Source organism: Diadema setosum, chromosome 18, assembly GCF_964275005.1.
Source record: "Diadema setosum chromosome 18, eeDiaSeto1, whole genome shotgun sequence".
Taxonomy (NCBI): domain Eukaryota; kingdom Metazoa; phylum Echinodermata; class Echinoidea; order Diadematoida; family Diadematidae; genus Diadema; species Diadema setosum.
This window is the reverse complement of record NC_092702.1, coordinates 16,089,874-16,097,733: the sequence shown is the minus strand read 5'-3', so window position 1 is coordinate 16,097,733 and position 7,860 is coordinate 16,089,874. Positions and strand designations below refer to the sequence as shown.

Genomic DNA, 7,860 nt, shown 5'->3' with positions numbered 1-7,860 from the left:
CAAACTTGTGGAACTTAAAACTTCCTGATGATTTCGAGAAGTAGTGATATTGATTACTGTCGCACTGTCGTTTAAAAATCAAACAAGTTGATGATGTGAGACAATGTCTAATGACTGGATAACCAATGCAAATATTGTAGCATCATTTGTTTCCACAATATTTCAGTAAGTATCTAATCCCTTCATGTCTTCGCAATCGTCGCAACTGAAAAACACTTCAATTATGAGTCATGAATGATGATGACTCGACAATGTGATGTGACAGATAGCACGTCTCCATCTTCTTTTTTTTTTGTATTCGTAGAAAAACACTATAGCAAACACACCTGGAATTCAAAGTCAGTGAAAATATATGCTAAACCAAACAGGAAACGCTTGATATTACGTTGTCTCCGCCCTATCTGACTAGCCTGAATGTGACTGTGATCACCGCCTTTGCTCAATGGGAAAAGACTTATGGACGCTGGGAAATTTTATGACTTTTTTCTCCTTTTTTATGTCTTTTTATTTTGTCCTATTACGACATAACTTTCAAATTACGCTTTTCTTTTTCTCTTCATCATTGTAAACTTGAGCATGGTAAAGATTTTTTTTTTAATATAGTGACGTTTTGTATCAGCTATTTAAAAATTGTTAGATTATTCGTACACTTTGATAATGGTTTGTTTGGCACATGCCTCTCGTTCTGTAGTGCACAGAAAATTCGCAATGTAGTATGCAGAACTTCTTTTTATCGCCTCTTTGCTCTATATCTCGTACAAATCGGAGATTGAGTTCTGAGTAGCTAGATACCTGTTAAATAAATCTGGAACTCTGCAATAGCAAAGTTTGGGTCAATGACATAAAAGTGTTTAGTTTTCGAATACCTAGTTAGTTTCGGGCCACCACGAATAGTACTGCAAAATGATTCCAAGTACTGAAATGCGTTGAGTGTGTATACGTCTTTCATGGGAAAGATTTGTTCATTGATCCTAAAGAGAAGAAATACTGTCTATACATTTTGAACAGAATTAGTAACGCAACATTTTTTTTGTTGAGTTTTGTTGAGTGGCTCAAGTTACCAAATTAGCATATTTTCACAATCATCTACCGCAATCATCTTCCTCAATCAATCTTCCTCTTGAAATTTTGGCCAGGAAAAATCATTTGGGAAGTATAGTTTGTGCAAATACTGGTGATATTTCACAAGCAAGCTCCTATGGCTGGGCACGCTGGCCCAAATACCGAAATTTAGTAAATTGAGAGTGCATGATGGGCTGATTTTGACCATACTTGCCAGGAATCGGGGGTGGGATGGGGGAGGGATTGTTGGTTCTGATGGGGAATTGACCCATGATGGCCCTGGGTCTTGCCCTCATTTATAATCTGAGTTTGCGCATGATTGTCCCTGATTTGTACATTTTGTAGCATCTGTATAATCCTTGGTGACATGATACCAAATTTAAGGCAGGGATCATCATCAGATGATATCTGAGTTTGTACGTGGCAGTGATGTCACTAGTATTAACCAAACTTTGCCAAATTTGGCCAAGTTCGGGCAAATAACGAGGGTGCATGTCACCAGGAGGCCTGCACCAGTCACCAACTCTTCAGATTGTTGACAATGCTATTGCTCAGGTGGGATGCCATGAACGTATCTTGTTTAAAGTCGAGAATATGTGACATCGCATTGAAACTATGCTGATATGAACATCCGTCATTGCACTCAGACAACAGACTTAGGAAGGTGATAAGGTAGGTGTATTATTTGCTTGAAACATGACAAATTATTAACATGATTGCATACTCACCAACAGTTCAGATCGAGCCGCCAAGATCAATAACAGTAACTTCCGTCAGTCAGCAAGATGCCAGCCTTAAATGGACTGCCCCGCCTGACAACCCCGATCCTGGCGAGTGCTCGACGCCATATCTGCAGTATGAGATAGAATGCACGTCCAGTGACTCTGAAGATACCCACAAGGTGAGCAGTGGAGCGTTGTTTGAAATGGCAAAAATTGCTATAATAGATCATACAATTATAGACCCATTATTAACCTCTACCTAAAGATACAAGGATCCCCTCCGTTATTATTCTATCTTGGGGGTTTTCTTCTTCTTCTTCTTCTTTTTTTGCCTCCAGAAGACATGAAGTACTGAAGCAGCAAAGAAAAAAAAATGTTCAATAAATCTTAAATGACGTCTTCGAAAACATGAGATTTCCTCTCATTTTCATGAATTCTGCTTCATCTATATCATTATGTGCCAAGGGCAACAGAACAAAAGACAATGTCATGAATGTTAGCCCAGTATAATTTGTCGAACGAATTGATCCAAAATCTATGACCATGACATCAGAAACTGTTGAATGTTTGCATTGAATTCAATTCAATTCATTTCAAATGAGATTTTGCATTTGCACGTAACATCTCGATGATCCTCTTTATTTGTTTTGTAGACGACGAGAGAGCACTATAATTTACATGGTCTGAAGTCTTTCACCGTGTACAGAATATGCTTGAGGACACAACTTTTAGTTTCCAACCATAAATTTGGGCCTTGGTCTGAATACGTCAAACTGCGCACACTTGGAAAGGGTAGGTCGATTTCTTGAGATGTATCACACACACACAAAAAAAAAAAGACAATAGAGCAAACGAACAGGCAAACCTCATTACGAGCATCGTGTGTGTTTGGATGTCGTGATTATGAAGCACAAATCCTAAGGAGTATTCAATGTGCATGTTAGCATTGTTTTCTTTTTAATGTATTTCAGAATATAACTTCTATCTCAAAGTCACATTTCAGCATGATAATCAATATCTCGCGGCTTGAGATTGCTTTTCCCTCACTGATTGAATTGAATTTCATACTATTCCTAAAGTACCCCAATTTTAGACTTGAAACATTGCATCGCAAATGTATATAATTTCACCAACAAGTCAAAAATAATTTGTATCAAACAATACTTTAGTTCGCATAAAAGAAAATAACACGGGTCTGGCGAAGGGTGGCGTAAAGGAGGTATTAGTAGGATAATCGTAGCACCTAAATACTTGCTACGATCTAACAATTAACCATTTAAACAGACGATGTAAAGGCATCTTTCCTTGACGTTAATGAACAAAATGTCGAAGTTCAAAGTAGGTTTAAATCTTTTTGATTAGCCATAATGTTTACAGTTTACACTAAAGAGCATATCGATAAAGATATTTACTGACCTGATTTGATGAACTTGGAACAACGGACCCATGTCATGCTTTACAACGATCCACATTTCTCTGTGACCACTCAAACAAATCGAATGGAGTTTTCTGCAGTGTGTAGGTAAGAAGTTACAGTTTCATACCCTAAAATAGCATTTACATTGTTTAATCATTTTAAAAGTTATCAGTGCGGAAATCCGATTGTAATTTTTCTTGGGAGGACATACTTCATAACCTTTCCTTACTCATCTCACTTAGTACCACAGGGTGAAGTTCAAAACATAAGTCACCGTAGCATTCCTGTCGTCGGGGGCTGCCCGTGTCTTCGTGACGTCATAATACGATGGAATGTAAGTCCGAAGTTGTATTAAATTAATTATGAATTCACCACATAATTCACATTTTGTTGTGTTAAGATTTTGAAGATTTACGATGAAATATAGGCGGAAAACCTGATGTGTATTACTAATGTGAACATAGTGGTGGACAATGTCCTCACCTCCTCACTTTTTTTTTTTGCGTATTTTATTCGGTGGCATCTAATTTTACTGTTATGTGAGAACACATTAGTGATGACACTTTACATATAATGCCCTAACCTTATTACGTCGTGTCAGATATTCCTGACACTTACAGTGCAGTTTGCATGATTTTACCCTTGGGTGAGTTCATCATTCTGTATCGATAACAAACATGTTTTATTGGAAATAAAATTTCATTTGAATTGAATGGATTTGAATCATAATATGTTCCACACCAAGGTCATGTAGACTCCGACAAACAGAGTAAAAAATCAGACGAGAATATCGTAGAAGCCTCTTTCGCCCGTCATAGCTTTCTTACCGATACACCCTGTCACTTTGCGAAGTTTAATTTCGCGGAGTTTGAATTCTCAAAGCTTAAGTTCTCGAAGTTTTGCCAGTATGGCATCAACTTGTAAAGCAGGTCCACTCAAAGCAAGTGAAAAGGAGTGTAACTCTTTGCTTGTTGACTACCGTAGGAATGTTTTTTCTCTCAATCTTGTAATACTATTGGCAAAAGCGTGTTCTGATGTAGCCTACAAATCAGGAATCAACGAGAGAACATTTTTGTTGACTTCGAGTACGAGGCTCAAAGAATTACCTTTGACGCTTTGATAGCAGTTGATTGCTCAAGAGTTACCATACTTGGGACCTGAAGAGCTAAAATTTCGTCAGTAAACTATATCCAGTGTTAATATATGATGAGTTAACACTCTCTCATTGTAGCTATGACTTAAAGCGCACATCTGTTGACAATATTGTTACTATTTCACACTGTTATGCATGTAATACGTCAATGAAGCAGAAATGCCAGTCTAAGGCCCGTATAACAAATTTTTCTCCCTTTTCCTCTCATTCATTCATTCATTCATTCTTTCTTTCTTCTTTTTTGTTCGGCTCCTGGTTGGCTGCTGCTTTACCACCAGAAATTAAGCAAGGAACAAGCCCAAAGTGACGACCTAACCTACATCGTTTATCTCGACTCTCGGACTTGGGAGACCAATCAAACTGAAATTCGCATCACAGGTACTGTAGCTGCATTCAGAGGGCGGATGCATTTGTGGCAAGATGGGGCGGGGGGGGGGAGGGGGCGTTGTATAGGTTATGTTGGGAGTGTGGGTGAGAAGAGGTGTGAAACTCGTAGAAAGATGAGACATTTCAAAGGAATTCCACTGGAGTAAAGTGAAATCCAATCATACTGATCAGGGAAATCGTTAATCAAGTGAACTTTACATGTTGCTTCTTTCTCTCCGTCTCTCTCTCTCTATCTCTCTCTCTCTCTGTGTGCTGCAGGACTCTCGCGTACTGCCGAGTATGAGGGAAAAATTACCTGTCGGAATGAACAAGGACCGAGTGGTAGAAACTCAAGCTTTTACATACCGCAGGCTAAAATGTGTAAGTTTTCTTCCTACTTTGATTAGAGATGTTGATAATGATGGCGATGCTATTGATAATAATACTATGATGATAATTATGATGAAAAATCGTCATCATAATGATGACAAGAATAAATGTATTGATTTACACAGCGTAGAGAAAAATCAAAATAATGTGACCACTGGCAAGGATTCAAACCAAGGACTGCCACTGAAAGGGGGAAATCCAGCCTGAACATTAGTTCGTGTTAATGGAAGTAGGAAAATGAGAGGAAAAAGACGGTAAAAGTTTGAGCAAATTCATGTATATATATATATATATATATATATATATATATATATATATATATATAATACAAACACACATCAAAATGTATTCCACAGTAAAAAGGTACATTTCAGGGATGTCGCTTTGTTTTCTGTTTCCAGTGTGCAATACCCTCAATACAATAATATCATTTTTTTTTCTGTAAGAAAAGCTTAATTACAGATAACCTTGCCCCAAAATTGCGTCCCAGAAGCAAGTTATTAGAATTTTGGCCCAGATAAACAATTTTGGGGTAACTTAGAAAATGTATTAAACGCTGCACAAATCTATGTAGGCCTACGTGTACTAACATAATGATTATGAAGGTCAAATAATGAATGCTCACTGAAAATTTGTTGTTTTTCAACTGAATAGCCTCATATGGATTAGGAAAGGTTAATAACAGCCCTAAAATTCTGTTGAACATTGTGTTTTATACCATTTCTAGACTTAGTGGGGAACGTACGTAACATACCACTAAGTGGAAAAATGGTATAAAACACAGTGTCTGACAGACTTTTAGGGCTGTTAATATCTTTCCTAAGCAATATTAGGCTATACATTTGAAAAACAACACAACAACCTTCATTTACCAACAAAAAGCTTGCCACTATAGTATGAAGTCTTTATACTGGTCCCTTTGCTCTCTCCGTCCTTCGCCAGTCATGCCAGTGATCGTTCTTGCACTGGGTCAAGATTATGATATAATAGGGCTGACCATCTTCCACCACCTACGTCATATTGATCAAAGAATAGAGATTATCCTCTTATGACGCATTTGAACAACATCCACTTCATGCGCGTCATGGTTAATTCATGACCATTCGATGCCTTTAGAACGTGTGAACAGGGGGAAGGTATGAACATTTTTAGAAGATCTTTTTAAAATCAAGACGTCTGTTTATATTTTCTTTTCATCTTCAATCCCTCCAATACTCTCTCTCTCTCTCTCCCTCCCTTCCTCCATCCATCTATCAATCAAAATGATGATAGCGATCGGAAGCTACAACTTAAGGTTCTCCATGCAGAACTCTACGGCGATTAATGTTTTCATCCAAAAGCCCACTCGAAATATTGATTGCATTCGACAGTGGATTATAAAATGGCGTAAATCTGGCTTTGACAAATGGTGAGTAGAAACGTTTCCATAATTGACTTGTGGTTTATAACCCCCTGACTTGCAGTGCCGGTCATGTGCTTTAAGGTTATTGTGATAAAGTAGTTCCAGAATTTGCGATATGTGGAAGACGTCAGGCATAGGCGCCGGAAGTGGGGGGGCAGGGGGGGGGGGGGCGGCCGCCCCCCCAATCCAAAAAGTTGGGGGGCAAAACGCATTTTAGCCCCCCCAAAAAGCCCCCCCCCCCCAAAAAAAAAAAAATAATAATAATAATAATATAATAATAATAATAATAATGATAATAAAAATAAATGAATAAACAAAGAAAATGAAATAATAAAATAATAAAAGGGACAAAATATGGCTACAAACGGCAGCTTTTGGACTGTAAAATGTCAAAATTTTCAAGCTCGCTCGCTTCGCTCGCTCGCATCCAGCAGTTGAGCCCGGTGCGCCTCCCCCTTAATTTCTAAAGCGAAAAACATAGCTACAACGGCAGTTGTTGGACTCTAGAATGTCAAAATTTTAGCTCGCTCGCTTCGCTCCCTCGCATTGAATCGTTATGCCATTTTCCTAATGTTGCTGACAGTAATTGCCAGTAGTTGCGCCCGATGCCCCCACCCCTTAATTTCCAAAGCGAAAGATAAATACAGCTACAAACGGGAGTTTGGGGACTGTAAAATGTCAAAATTTTCAAGCTCGCTCGCTTCGCTCGCTCGCATTTTATCGTTATGCCACTCTCCTAATGTTGCTGCCAGTAATTGCCAGCATGCAGTTGCGTCCGATGCCCCCCCCCCCTTAATTTCCAAAGCGAAAGATATAGCTACAAACGGGAGTTTGGAGACTGTAGAATGTCAAAATTCTCAAGCTCGCTCGCTTTGCTCGCTCGCATTGAATCGTTATGCCATTCTCCTAATGTTGCTGCCAGTAATTGCCAGCAGTTGCGCCCGATGCGCCGCCCCATTAATTTCCAAAGTGAAAGATAAAGCTACAAACCCCAGTTTTGGGACTGTAGAATGTCAAAATTTTCAAGCTTGCTCGCTTCGCTTGCTCGCATTGAATCGTTATGCCATTCTCCTAATGTAGCTGCCAATAATTGCCAGCAGTTGTGCCCGATGCGCCCCCATTTATTTCAAAGCGAAATATGTAGCTACAATTAAAAGTCCTGTTTTGGAACTGTAGAATATCAAAATTTTCAAGCTCGCTCGCTTCGCTCGCTCGCATTTTATTGTTATGCCATTCACCTTATGTGGCTGACAGTATATAATTTGTCGATCGTTTCACACCGTCATTCCATAAATCCATGTAAGGAAAACTTACAATGTTCCTCAATGACTGCGTTGTTGAATGTATC

At 38.7% G+C, this 7,860-nt stretch overlaps 1 long non-coding RNA gene across 1 annotated transcript; it reads left to right on the top strand.

Annotated features, from left to right (window-relative positions):
• Window positions 1-2,463: 2,463 nt before the first annotated feature.
• LOC140241765 (uncharacterized) lies at window positions 2,464-4,695 on the top strand. Its single transcript, XR_011902104.1, has 3 exons — window positions 2,464-2,576; window positions 3,444-3,535; window positions 4,633-4,695. It is a non-coding gene; the product is annotated as an uncharacterized lncRNA (long non-coding RNA).
• Window positions 4,696-7,860: the final 3,165 nt, after the last annotated feature.